The following is a 15457-nucleotide window of genomic DNA, read 5'->3' on the forward strand; positions in this document are numbered from 1 at the left end:
ATGCTGCCGTTACTAGACCATGGCACTAATGTGTGTCTCCTTGTAGGTATGCAATGACAATAATAGCTATCTTTATTATCTTTACAGTACTTTTCCCCTGAACTAATGCATCCAATTAATGTATTTTCCTGTGATGTCACGAGTATATTTGAACAAAAAGAGACTGCTGTAAGCAAAATTCCAGGGGAAATACCAGGAAGATATAAAACCAGGTTACTTGCATACTTGGATGACTGAAGTGTTCAGAATGGCAAACCAGTAATGCCAAAAAAAGCAGAATGCACAGCACATAAATAACTGCTGCATTTAAGAATGTTTATATTAAAAAATAATATTTTAATATGTTATACAGAAAATTGTACAGTTTAAAATATCTCATGTAAAGGAATTTTATACACAATGGCAATGTGGTGTAATAGAATAATTTAAAGTAACTTTTGTATGAATAACATCACATTGAAGTTTGCCAAATTAAAAAAAAGGCCAAGTGAAAAAAGAGCCAAGATTCCAAAGCATAAATTGTGCTATTTATGTTCATTAAGTATGGTTTGAAATCCTGTCTTAGGAACATCTTGCCTAACTATATATCTCATGCTGCTCAGTAAATGAGAAGAGTATTGATTGGCATATGCTGCTTAAATCGATCACCTTGACAGCCAGAATTACAGTAATCTGTCAGTATTAATGACTGTCTTTCAAGCCTTGATACCTCTCCTTTGCTTGTCTCATCTTGCCTCACTTCTTTTGAAGTGCATTTTCTTGCAACCTCTGGTTTTGTCAGAGTAGGTACTTTTGTAGGGGGTTTTTGTCCCCTGAGTCCAATTTATTGGCTTGATCGTGCAATTAGAGATAAAATGCAACGCCAGGGAGCAAAAGTAGACAGTGTTCTGAGTAACAATTGGACCTCAGAGGTAGTGCAAGCCTGTTCTCAGCCATGATTTATTAGTTACCTGTTGAAAGAATAGGATTGTTTTGCAATGAATAATTCCAAAGCATCACTTTAAATGCCTTTGATTTTAGCCACTATAGACAACTGATTGAGCCAACACTTGTGATAGGCTTTTAAACTCTTTCCTTAGTCTTTGTCATAAGACACTTCAAATAACTGCTGAAGAAATACTTGCAGATCGGCGTACAAAGCTGCTGTGTTTACTACATTTTCATGTAGTGAACATAATTTCACATAATTTCAATTGGTTTTCATGCATTTTTAACATGAGGAGTAAATTGAAGTATGAAGCTTGAAAGCTATTTTGTAATCCAGTATATTTTCATGTTTATAGTCTGGGATTTTTTTAGCAAAACTCATATATACTTTTCTTTAGGAACATTTCTGGATTTGCACATGTTCAAGTAAACATACCTTCATTAGTAACTGCCCAGTTTCTAATCCCACAGAATCTACCTTCTCTACTGCTTCTAATGGGCTGTCTGCAGATATGAATCATAGCATGGAATGGTTTGGGTTGGAAGGGACCTTTAAAGATCATCCAGTTCCAAACCCCCTGCCCTGGGCATGGGCACCTTCTACTAGACCAGGTTGCTCAAAGTTCCATCCAACCTCTCCTTTTATCACTGCCGGGCATGGGGTATCCCCAGCTTCTCTGAGCAATCTGTTGCAGTGTCTCACTACCCTGACAGTAAAGAACTTCTTCCTTATATGTGATCTAAACCTACCCTCTTTCAGTTTAAAGCCATTACCTCTTTTGCTATCACTACATGCCCCTGTAAAAAGTCCCTCTCTGGCTTTCTTGTAGGCTCTCTTCAGGTACTGGAAGGCTGCTATAAGGTCTTCCCGGAGCCTTCTCTTCTCCAGGCTGAACTCTTTCAGTCTGTCTTCAAAGGAGAGGTGCTCCAGCCCTGTGATCATCTTCATGGCCTCCCTCTGGACTGACTCCATCAGGTCTTTCTTATGATGTGGGCCCCAGAGCTGGACACAGTACTCCAGATGGGGTCTGATGGGAACAGAGTAGAAGGGGGGAATCACTTCCCTCTGCTTGCTTGCCACACTTCTTTTGGTGCTGCCCAGGGTACGGGTGGCTTTCTGGGCTGCAAGTGCGCATTGTGGTCTTGTGATGAGCTTCTCTTCAGCCAACACCCCCAAGTCCTTCTCCTCTGAACTGCTCTCAATCCATTCTCCACCCAGCCTGTTCTGGTGCTTGGGATTGCCCTGACCCAGTTGCAGCACTTTGTAGTTGGCTGTTTTGCACTTTTTAAGGTTTGCACAGACCCACCTCTCAAGCCTGTCAAGGTCCCTCTGGATGGCATCCCTTCCCTTCAGCGTGTTGACAGCACCACACAACTTGGTGCCATCGGCAGACTTGCTGAGGGTGCACTCAGTCCCACTGTCCATGTCACCGATAAAGATGCCAAACAGTGCTGATTCCAGTACCAACCCTCAAGGAACACCTCTTGTCACTGCTTTCTTGACATCGCATCATTGGTCACAACTCTGAGTGTGATCATCCAGATAATTCCTTATCCACTGAGAGGTCCATCCATCAAATCCATGTCTCTCGAAGTTAGAGACAAGAATGTCATGTGGAACAGTGTCAAATGCTTTGCACAAGTCCAGGTAGATGAATGACATCAGTTGCTCTTGCCTCATCTACCACTTTAACACTGTTGTAGAAGGCCACAAAATTTGTCAGGCACAATTTGTCTGTAGGAAAGCCGTGTTGGCTGTCACAAATCAGCTTCTTATTTTCCATGTGTCTTAGTATAGTTTCCAGAAAGATCTCTGCATGATCTTGTCAGGCACTGAGGTGAAAATGATTGGCCTAAACTAGGATGCTGGAAGCACATGTTAAAGAGATATAGTGTAAGTGCATGGGTTTAAGAATAATAATGCTGTTGTTATCACAAGATATCTATAACATATTTTAATTAATAGTACAGCTTTTTTCATTAGTCACTCTTCCCTAATGAAATACATGAGATTCTCTTGAAAGTGGTAAAAATGCAAAATATCAAATGAGACAAAAATAATTGACTCTAGTCATGTAATTTTTTACTAATAATTGCACTTATAAAGGCCTGAGTACTCTGCTAATGTCACAGACAGTTATGGGGGAGACTCAAATCTTTTTATACTACTTAGAAAAGTATATTCTAGGTTCTTCTGCATTCTTTCATAAATTGAATTTACCCATCTGAAGGAGGAATACTGGTTCTACTAATTACTGTGCAAAATATGAGTAAGCTTAATGCTGTTAGCATTCTGTTTTAGAATAGAAGGATGGCAGAGGGCTATCCTGAAAAACAGTGATGTGTTTTATGATCCTCCTAGAACTTCTGAGTCTGGATATGTCAGTACAGACAGCTTTGAGAGAGGGAAATTGTTCTTTGTTATGACATATTTTTAACATAGGAAATTTTTCTATGTGGTAAACTAGAAGTTAGTAGTGGAATCACTCTTTCATTTTAAAATGTGTTTTAAATATCTGTAAATTCCTCTTTTAAACAAAAATTTGCAGGGAGAAGGCTACAAGTCCTTGAACTGGGATGAAAAAGATAAACTAATTCAATTTTACGCAGAGTTGATTGCCTTGTATGTAACACAAAGTGACAGGTTTTTTGTTAATACCTACTTAACCTTATTAATTGATTAAACAGTTTGGATAACAAAAGCTCTTTGTTAAAATGTTAAGACTCTTGCCCCCTTAAGGTGTTAAAATTCATATAGATTTCTTTGATAGCTCTCAGAAATCTGTGAATAAAAGTGGGGAAGATTAAACAAATTTTCCTGATGTTTCTAAGATGTAAAGAATGAAATGTTTTTAAACTATTTAAGCCCTATTTTTATGTTGCAAAAGACAGCATTGTTTATTGATTTAATCCTTTTCTTGTCATAAATTCACCCTAATAACAGGTAAGGGCTGTGCAAACAACTTGCACGATTTGTACGTTAAAACACCGAAAGCTGTGTATATATACAAATAAGTATATGGCACTGTGTATGGTGGATTCTGATATTTAAATTGGTGGGAAATGTGAGAGATTATTTGCAACAATCAACACTGATAAAAACAGTAACGTTTTTGGGATAGAGTGATGTTTTTGGGTGAGTTGAATAAGATGTTGGCAAACTGTTTCTGTGTCGCTCTGCATATGGTAATCAAAACCATTGCTGCATGCTTTCCAGTGCCAACAGAGGAATTAGAAGATCATAGGTACCAAAAAAAAAAAGATTAATAGAAACTAGCACATCGTTTGTCTTTGTTCTGCTACAGGTCTGTATTTCAGTTACTGGACAAAGGGGTTATATATAAAACCAGAGAGTATGTGGAAATATTTAGCTGGAAATGGAATGAACTTCATGTAAAAATATTTATTAATTTAGACAGGTCAAAATTGTTACAAAAAAGTTATAGTTTATTCTCTATGTGCCACATAGTTAGTAGAAAAATGGACTAAACTAACATAAAGCAAGGATTAAAAGTTAGTATTACAGTAATTGGAATTACCATATGGCAGTCCGAAGGATGAGTCCTAATCATAGCCTGGCCAGTCAAATTAATCTCAATATACTTTCTAGACATTGAGAAAATAGTTTAATTGCTGATTAACTGCACCTGAATAGATCGTGAGTCACAAATAGATCTTTCTCCTTCTGAATACTTCTCCTCCCAAACATAGAAGAATGCAGGCTATTAGAAAATCTTTTAATTTCTGCTTGCCAAACCATAGTTACCATCCATCTGTTCTTGTCAGTTGGGGAAAAAGGTCAGTTTTCAGCAAAGCCATGCATTTCACAGAAGGTATGTGAAGTGAAATTTCACAGGGGACATGATGGATCCTGATTCTTAGTGATAAACCTTAGGGGCCAGCAGGGTTGGCATATGGTTCAGCATGATATGAAGGCTTGGGTTCGCTGGCTTCACTTCTTTGGCATGGAACTGATAAAACCTGGCTCTTAAGTATTGTTTCACTGGACACCAATCACGGGCAGCAGGAACTGCCCACTTAACTCTCTGTGGGAAGGAAGCCCAGGCTGTGTTCACAATAGTACCATTGTAGTGCTGCAGACTGCTTGCAACAGCTTGACAGCACTAGGGAGGAGGGCAAAGGGGCTGCTTTGCTAATTGCTGTTCAAAATAAAGAAAGAGGGAAATAACTGAAAATTAATATTTGCTTTCTTCTTTTAAATAGAAACCTGACTTTGATTTTCAAAAATTGTTTTTAAAATCGAGTTTACTGCCCTCCAAAGAGGCTTGTAAGTAGATTATCTTGTACTGGTACTGCAGCAACCCAGGATAAAGAGAAAACATTCTCTTTAAGTATAAAAGAAAAAAAGGTAGTTGTAAAGTTTATTAAAGTACACAGATTAAAATTAATAACAATTTCTCATGAAAGATGTTTTCTTTGTTACTAGTAGTATGGAATTGCAAATGAATATATATCTATATCTGCAGTGTTTTAACTGGACAATATTTAATATTAATATAATTTTTATTTTTGTAGTTTTACAGTTTGTAGTGATTTCTTCATGAAAGGTATTCACTGTTTTTCTCATCAATGAAGATGCCTATATATGCAGAAAAAGTATTTAAGGTAGAAATTTAAATATTTGAATGTATGAAAACAGTGGGCTTAAGCATTCATGCTAATACTAGAGAGCAGAGAGACATTTTTGCTTCTGTATTCTTTACCTCCATCAACCCTAATTATTTGAGTTAAAACTGATGTAATGCCAAGTGTCAGAGGGGGGATAAATCCCACTCCTAACATCAAGAGTTAGTTTGTAGGGTTGCAGTTCCCCTCTGGCCTCTGCTATTCCACATTTGTTGCAGTCATCACTTCAGCCCGCACCTTAACATCTCTCAAGGGCACATTTGGTACAACAGCATTAATAAACTTCAGTCCCTTGGCCCGTTGGCCCTGCACCTCCCCTGCTGCCTCCTGCAAACCCGCTGCTGCTGGCAAGCTCTTCTGTCTGATGGCAGGAGCATCGCTCCAGAGAGAGCCTGAAGCAGTGGCAGCTGTAATGGGCTTCAAAACAATTAGCACAACATACCTCATAGAATCATCGATTCCCATCTTGGATATATTAGTAAGATAAATCCTCCCTGGAAGCTGGAGTAGGAATTCTGCCTGCATATGGGCTTCAGCACTGTTTCCTTCACTGTTTTGTTTTCACCTCCATAGCCTGTTACTAAAACGTGGACAAGTGGAGTATTTGTAAATACTGTCATTAGTCTTCTAGCTAGCCAGCCAAAGTTAATGAGTAATCTGTTATAATGTTCAGGTATTTGTCTTTCCACTGCCAGTTACTTGATCTGACCTTTTAATTTCATGCTAAAATGCAGTTCAGAGTTTGTAGAACCTACAAATGCTCAATGAATGGTACTGAAACTGATCCTTTCTACTATATGTTTGTGTTAATATGCTTCTGCTATATTTCAAACAGATAATTCATTGAATGCCCATTCTTCCTCTTACTGCAGAGTAGATTATATTTAAGTCAAGATTAATGGATAGATTCTGATGTTAAAACCCAGTCTCTGAGCCTGTCATTCCCTAGAGGCATATAGTGCATTAGTTTAAGCCAATATGCTGCTTATCATAGATACTCTGACACTGTCTTGAATGACAGTTTACTATACTTTGTAGCTGCTTACTCTGCTAATAAAATCACTATATTGTGTTCTTGATAATTACAATATTAAATAGAAACTTAATTGGATTACTGCACATTTAGATACAGATAGTTCTTAAGTAATTGTCCACTGTAAAATTTTTGATACTCATTTTTTCCTCTCATGCAGCATGTTCTGTCAGAGTCCAAGCTTAATATTTAGTTTAGTCACCTTAGATGAAAAAGTGCTGAAAAGAGATCTGCAGTGGGATTTTTCAGTGCAAAGGATTATCTTTTAACATACAGGTTTTCAGTTGAACCTTGTTTTTTAAGTCCTTCCGTAAGATGCTCTTATTTGCCAAAGTCCTTAAAATAAAAACTTCTGGTTGTACAGAGTTGAAGAATTTGATAAGTAGTGTTAATTCAGATTTTTTTCCCTTAACTTTGAAATTGCTAGAAGTCTGAGCATCATTTTTATCTTTTTTGCTGCCTAAGAAGAACAGAGTTAGAATTAATTCAATTCAGTGTTTATTTTTATATGCTTATCTTTAAAAACACAACTTTTTTATATAACTGTTTTTATATAGATTATATTCTGAACAATATTTGTACTGAAATTAAAATTTAGGTAAAGTTCATTACACTTGCACTTAAATTCTACATATCTTTATAAGTGCCTTTTGTAAAGGAGCTTGGTGCAGAGTGGTTACATTTTTCATTTCATAATTGAGTGTTTTAAGTGGTTAAGCATAGTCCAAATTTTATCCAATTCCAGCTTGTGTTAATGGTGCTGCACTCACACTGCCTTAGCACCTGTTATGGATTTTGAGTCATCTGGCAGCCCGTGGGACTTAGATAAAGAAGTACCAGGTGTCCTGCCTGTCTCTTAATTGAGACGCAATGTAAACAATATAGACTTGGCAATATGGTTATAGGAATGGATTAAAGCCCAGCTTTGTCTGCACTGATGAATCACAGCTTTTTCTTCCTAGAAGATGTTATAAACCACTGATGAATTTAGCTAGCTGTAAGATCTGATGGAACAACATAAAAGCAAACAATATATCAAGGATTTTCCTGGAAGGACAGTGTTGCAAAATGTTAAATATATTTGGGTTTCCAGTGAAAATGTAAGCATCAATTAGAATTTCTTGCAATAATTTAGGAATTTTGAAAGCACCCACACTGTAAAAATGAAGATTCTTACAGAAAGTCAGATAAAGTCAATGCCTTTCAGTATGTAATGTGTTAGTAAACTAGGCAGAAAACAATAGCATTGACTTGGAAACACTCAGTGGCTGCAACTTTGTCTAGCCTACTCTTAACTTGAAGGACTTTTAACCATTTAACTATAGACTAGATATAATGTAAGTAATCTCCTTTAATTGTATGATTAGTAATCTTAAAAAAACCCTCTAAATGGGAAAAGTATGTGTTGTTATAATTTACCTAAAAACAATTTATCATAGATTTATTGAACTTTTTAGTAGTGAAAAAAATTAAAAGTAATTTTCATTATATTCATTTAAAGAATGGTTTAGTGATGTATTGGAAACAAATTGCAAGATCTGAAGTGATGGGATTAGTTTGTATGGATTTCTCTATTATATATTCTCTTATTTTCCTCATGAAGAAATACACCTCAGAAATTGCCTCAGAAAGCCCTTTTGCAGTTACAAGTTGAGTTGAAAAAGAATTTGATGAAATATGTTAGATACTACCTTTTAGATTTTCTTAAATTCTGTCTTGGTCTGTTTACTTGTTTTTCATATACATTCTCATTTTTTTAGTGAGCTACATTAGTTAGTAGATTGTTATATATACATTACTTCTTAAAATTAATGATTTTAGACAACTAATAAAACCCTTTGTGCAGTTTTAAAATGTTTTCACCAAATGCAACGTGAAAGTTTATTTTTTTAAATATAACTTTGATTTCTCTGAGGTTTATGTTCTATTTTTATGGTAAGAAAATATATTGTTACACTTTGCAAAAGAGCTATATTGAATATATGGTTCAGTAGGAAAAAAATCACCTTAGAAGACTGTTTTTTTTTTATTCTTTCACCTCTTTAGTAGTGTCAAGCATAATAATGTTTTTTCTTCTCTTTCACCTAAATAACTTGCATCAGGTATGAGGAGAATGAACTGAATTCTGCTTTATAAATTATCAGTGTTGTGACTGTGTTCCAATTGTATATGCAGAAGTTGCTTTCATTTACAGCATAGCTGTGTAAACAGATGTACCTAGCTAAATATTTATTTGCTATTTTCAATATTGGCAGTATTAAAGAAACACTAAAGAACCCATACTGACTTTGAGATATCAAGGTGACTTGAGTAAACAGAAGATACAGCTGGAAGAAAAAAAACCCTCTTTATTTGTATGCCGTGCAAACTAGATGTGGAAATTGCTGAAATGCAATAAATAGGGAACACCATGATGCCACTTCTACAGAGTCACTTTTCAGAATATAAGAGAACTTTAACTATTCCTCTCGATGTGGCCAGTGGATGCTGATCACCCACCCAGATACAAAACGCAGCTAGTTGCAGGGCTTCCAACACTGGATCAATAGCAGCCCAACTTACATGCTTAACTCTAAGAGACAACAAAGAGTACAAATTGCTGTGACTCAGTATGAGTTCAGTTAGTTTGACAACCAATGCACAATCTCTTCTTTCAGAGTGAGATTTCCAAGAAAAAACTTCCATTTCTGTTATGTGTGAGTTTTGTCCAGTCTTCCTGTAGAAGTCACATTCTGCTGTGGCTAACTTTTCCTTTCAGCTTCTTAAAACCTTGATCCTAACCCATATTTATTATCTTTATAGGGGAGGCAGTACTCCTTTCACACTTTGATGTCAGGAATTGAAATTTACTAGGAAAAATGTGCCCAATGAAATTGATGCTTTCATCATTCTAAATACCTCAAACTGTACCAATTAATTCTGTGGGATTTGCACACCTTTTCAGGCTAGAAAGTAAAAAACTTAAAATCTGCCAAAATATGCCATTCACTATGCTTCATTGTTTCTTTGTTTCCTTTGATCTCTAATATCCTAGGAGCATTGTTGTATGTTAACAACACTACAGATTTGGAGCTTTTTTCTATAAAAGATGGACGTGTGTTTCTGAATTTGCTCAGGGGGCAAATATAGTAAACAAGACAGTTCCATCTTATGTAGCTTTTCTTAAAATATTGATAATCTCTTTTATATAAATTGTGTATCTATGCAATTTAAAAAACCTCCTACAAGAAAGTATCTGGGTGTAGAATTTTCATTTTCCAGTTAAAGATGGAGCAGCATTTTGGTTTCTACTTGTCTTAAATTATTTTCCAAATGCCTGACTGATAAAGTCATACTCTCCACAATCATATCAATATATATTGACTTCTTAGATGATTTTGCTAGGAGTTGGAACTGCCAGGGATACAGCTGTACATGTAGTTCTGAGAGTAGTTTGTAATTTAACCTGAAAAAGTCCATCTTACTATTTAGAAATGCATGTTCTGGCTTTTTTGTAAGAAGTATTTCAAGACAATCATTAAAACCTTGTCTTTTTTTTCTTGCCACTGGAAAGAAAGCATCTCAGGTAGTGCATACCAATATACAGTTATATCATGATGTACTACACGTGTATGCACATATATACAATTACGAAAGTATCAGGAGGGAAGATTTATGAATAAAACCTTCATAAGAGTTTCATTTCAGCTGTTGTTCAGTTTTTCTGAATGAGGGACACGATGATGAAAAAGATGAGTGAAGAGCCCACATTCGTACTCCCTTTCACAAAGGAAGTCCTTTTTTTTTTTTAAATTCTGATTTTTTAAATTTTTCTGAAAACAAGAAAAGTCATCAGTTTACTGGACTCAGCCAGCCCAGTAGGAGTGTAGGACTACCTGCAGCATTGCTGAGCTTACAAGTTGGATCTTCATCGTTCTAGGGATGTTTGCTGAACTATAGTGATCCGGATGCATTTGAAATCCTCCAGGCATCATCTTGAAGTCATATATAAAGATTTGCCCACTTCAGCACACACTAGAGCTGCCTAAGTGCTTGCTATATCCCAAACAGCCAAATGCCCAGTTCATGCCTTTGTCTACCCAATGAGTAGGTAGGTATTTCTTTGTTCTTGTGACCTGCAGTGCAGCAATGCTGAGTTCTGCAGGTATACTCACTGGATTAGAGCCCACACAAACACAACAGGAGGTAACAGCCTTGTTATATCAGTCAGCCAGGAAATGAGAGAACTGCTTCCAATTTTGAGACCATATCTCCTGCTCCTTACAAAACTGTTCTGACCATTGATTCTGAGGACATTTTGTAATCAGGCACACTGAATTCACTGCTGAAGTTGTTCTTCGTTTCATGAAGTAAGACCTCTTCTCAATCATAGGGAAAGTACATGCTTATCTGTGTAGCCTAATGGTTATGGTACTTTCCTGGAAGAGGAGAGTCCCTGGATTCCAGTCCCTGCTCAGGAAGTGTTTGTTATCAAATGGTGTTTGGAGCAGGACATTTGTGAATCTAGCACTTAGGTGTTCTGGTTATAGATTACATAGCTGTGAAGTCCTATATCCTTAAATAAAGTCCTGGAAATTTTATTCCATGTTTAAACTTTTTTCTTCATTCTTTTCAGCCTCAGGTTACTTTCATTTTAGGATTAGTATTACCTGGATGACTGTAACAATAATCATGCATCCACTCTTTAACTGCAAAATACTAGATAGATTCATTGTAATGCGTTTTATTCAGCTGTAAAACGGAGAAGTGTGAAGAAGAATGGAAAAATACTATGACTATGAGGAGATTAGTTCAACAGAAGGTCTTGAAATATGGAAACAGATGAAGAGGCTGAACAATGGGAAGTATGGGATTTTGTAGAGATTGGTTAAAATTACAGGAAAGAAAAAATACAAACTAAACAAATAGGGATTTGCGGAAATGTAGCAAACAGGTTTCTGTACCAAATTGAAGGATAACAAAGCCATGGAATAAAAAAAAAAAATTGGAAATGTGAGGAGATTGTTTTGTATATAAAGGAAAGGGATTGTGATGGTGAATGAAGATGCAAGGAGGAGAGCTGTTTTGCTCGTATTATTGTTGCACATACATATTCTTAGCACAGACCCCAGTCTCAATATACTGAAATGGAGTACAGCACAAGGCAGATGTTTGTCCCTCAGAAGTAAAAAAGCCAAGTATAAAACTGAAGACCACAAATGAAGGCAGATACAAAATTCAGGGAAATGCGAAACAATAGTAGACAGCACAAATAGTTGTGTAACCTACACAGAATGGACTCTTAAGTCTTCCAGGGTGTTTTCCTTGTTTCTGTTTTCATAAACATCATAGCCAAGGAGAGAATTTGAGGCAGGGATTGTTTTGTGGACACTTACGGAGACCTGGTGCTAGGCATAAGGAACCACATAGAAGAAAGTACAAAAGTACCTGTCCAAAAATGTCAAGATGAGTGAGTGACTGCATTAACTGACAAGAGGTGAGTGATTTTGGTAAAATTATGAAATAGGTATGGACTATAAGGTTCAAATAAGTAACCTGCATTTGTGGTAGGGACTGGTGATGATATCTGAAAAGAATGCACCATCTAAGTAGTATGTTCAGAAAGTGGACTCTGCAATGCTCCGAGTAGATATAAGGAGGATTAAAAATGCATTTACTGAGGGCAGAGAAAAGGATATGGCAGTATCTGAGATGTGAGGTAAGAGCCTAAGTAATTTGTTCAGGTAGATGGCTAGAAAAAGTTCTAGCTTAGATTATGCATAAAGAGTCTGCAAGATGTAGATGTGGTCTGCCATAGGAATCTAAAGCTTGGAAGTGATACAATCAGCAGAGATGGGGAGCTATTAGATGTAGACATGAGATGTTGTTTTTCAGGCAGATTAAGTGTAAGTAGGTGATCTGACAGCCAGGCTTTCAGTGCTTGTTCCCAAGTACAAATCAACAGGTCTAATAACGGAAAGTGCAGTATTTTCATATAATAGATCTTTTAAGATAATTATTAATAGAAATAATTGCAGACTTAGAGAATAAGTAAAATGGATTGTAATGCAACTGAAATTTTAACTGGAGTGACTACAACCTGAGTGACCTATAGAGATATGATGCCTGATTTTTTCTGGTACTGATTCTATTTTTCTGAACAGTTTCTTCTGAAAAAGTATAATGAAGTAATTGGATTTCTTTGTTATGTTTTTTGCAGATTATGCATCTGCATGTTTTTAGTTTACAGATTTGGACAAGTGCCTGTATAATTAATATATATCTTTCTTGTCCATTCTCTTTTTTTCTTCAGAAGGAAGAAGCTCACAACACTGTTGTTTATGTGTTTTGTCACTCTCTGTGCCAGTCTTTCTCCATTGGTTTGTCTGTGCATCATTCCCATTCCATCTTAATTGCTGATGCCAATGGCAACATCCACTTGAAGTAAGAGTACAGCTTGCATTGCCCTGTTATTACTAGCCACTGAGTTTGTGTGTGCCACTCAATCTGTAAGTGCTAATAAGTCTTTCCTAGTGAACAGTGTTTTAAAGAAATAAATGTCTAGCCTATTAGAAGTAATGTAGACATTAGCTACCATGGGTTTATGGTCACTTGCAGACAGTTGCATTCAAATACAGCACAGAACCAGATTATTTCAGCCACAAAACCATGTAAATCTGGAGTTTTAAAATCATAGAATGTTCTCAATACAAGTGACTACAAGATAAAAGTATTCCAATCTCATCTATGCAGTCGATAACATAGAAAAAGAGTCTTCTGAGGAGAGTGTGTAATTTCTTATTGCAGAATAGAGCAAGCTTTGGACTTGGTTTTTGCCTCAGATTTTTGTTTTGGTTTTAAGCAGGGTTATGTTTTTAACAAGCTGCAGATGTTTTTGTGAAATGTTGTGATGAGCAGCAACCCAGATAGTTGGATTAGTTTTCTCTGGGTGTGCTAAGTATGCATTTGAATTAGGCTTCTAGAACTGATAAAAGCATATCCTCTTCACCGTGTAACAAAAACATTATCCTCAGTTAGCATCTATGTTGAGACTTCTTTATTTGGTTAGGAGATAGGTACCAAGACTGGAGAATGAGAATGTCCTTGTCACGTTCAAAGCAGAAACTTTCCTTCATTTTACCTTATTTGTGTATAAGCTTTGGATATAATAGGATAAACTAAAAGGTTTCCTTTAGAGACCTCTGAAAGTAGACCATTTTAAAAGCAGGTAGGTGTCTCTACCCTACTTTTTCATGAAACATTTTACCCATTCAAGCAGACTTTTAAAAACAGCTTGTTTTGATAGCAGCCTGTTCTCCTGTGGGCCTTCAGCCTTTGCTTCCTGGCAGCACCTTTGGTGCGAAAAGAGAGTGATCAATTGGGAGACTATCAGTGCCAGCATGCATAGAGTGATAAGTTAACACACCACTGGGAATTTCTAGGGCCCACCAAGATACTTCACTTCTAATGTGCTAACAAGCTCATTTTTCTACCTCTTGCCTCTTCGGTTATTTTTTTTTCTCAGAAGAGCTTAGAAGTTGAGTGCATCAGGCATAATGAAAAGCTCTGTAGGAGGGAGAAGCAATAACCCCATTTTTCTCTTTTCAGCCAAATAGAAAATTAGTTTCTGGTAATACACAAAGGCCAGTATTTTTTGTGCAAGGGGCACTGCTGTGAATCAAAGGACTCTATTAACTGCAGAAAATTCAGCAGCTGTGAATCTCCCCCAATGAAAAAAAGTGCTTTTCAACAAGTTGTGAGATACGTAGTATTATTTAGACTTCAACCATCAGTTTCATCCTCTACTACTTATACATAGCCTCTTAAAAACTGTGCTATATTAGTCTCCTCTGTTAAGGCTCAATACTGTGTTTATCCCCCATCTTTAGAACCATTACAATGAGAGATTTTTATATTTTCTCTTGTCCCAATGCTTCTGTTATAGCTTCTCCAAACTGAGACTTCTGCTGTGGTTCAGCTGGATTTAGAAAGAATTTGGAACACGGATTTTGGAGGGAAAACTGTTTCCCAGTTTCACTATGTAACCAAGTTATGATTAAGGAAATATGATAGAAGTAATTTTATTTTTTGTTTCCAGATAGCATATTCTCTATAATTTTTTCATATTTAGATAGACTGTAAAATCTGCAGTAAATATTGTACAGAAAAAAACAGCAAAAAATTTGAGTAGGAAAAGTTCTGTAGTTGTTGAAGTTTAGTTTTGTAACTTAATATGAAGATTATTGTTTAGAACTTTAATTTGGTTTGGGGAATTTTATTGCTTACCATAACTGAAATTGGTATCATTATTTATTTGAAATATTAGCACTTGTAATTAAAAATGCTTATCACATGTAGTGCAGTTTTTATGTTTGAATTTCTAAAAAATGGGTGCAAGATGAATATTATCTCCATTTCACAGGTCAGAATGGTAGTTTCCTCACTGTCCCTGATCCCCTTGAAAAGTGCAGCAGACCTGAAATCAGAACCCAGGACTTTCAAGAAACATGTTCTGAGTGCATTCCTCCACAGCATGCTGATTTGTTTGGGGATTTTTTAGGAAAACAGAACCATGTAAGGAGAAAATTACCTCACTATCTACAAATAAAATATGAAGGGAAAAAAAAGTGAGCATAACTGTAAGTGTCAGGGAAAATTTGAATTGAATGAGAGTGTCCCTCATTCAACATACTGAGTCCAGCTGGAGGACTTGCAAGTTGTGCGAGAAAAGGTTAACTGATTTCTCAGTTCAGCAACTATACAACATGAAGTCAGCGTGGTAGTTTTTCTTGATAATTGTATGTTGCTGCCTGCTGCTCTACATTTTGACAGCCATTTCCATAGTTGCTTTCATGAACAGCAGAAATATTT

At 36.3% G+C, this 15457-nt stretch overlaps 1 protein-coding gene across 13 annotated transcripts in view; it reads left to right on the forward strand.

Annotated features, from left to right (window-relative positions):
- The window catches only part of RALGAPA1 (Ral GTPase activating protein catalytic subunit alpha 1), a 142703-nt gene that overhangs the window by 111276 nt on the left and 15970 nt on the right, over nt 1–15457 (forward strand). The gene's annotated exons all lie outside the window — the stretch shown is intronic.

This window comes from Manacus candei, unplaced genomic scaffold, assembly GCF_025592945.1.
Source record: "Manacus candei isolate 608988 ecotype Guabito, Panama unplaced genomic scaffold, ASM2559294v1 h1tg000067l, whole genome shotgun sequence".
NCBI classification, from domain to species: Eukaryota; Metazoa; Chordata; class Aves; order Passeriformes; family Pipridae; genus Manacus; species Manacus candei.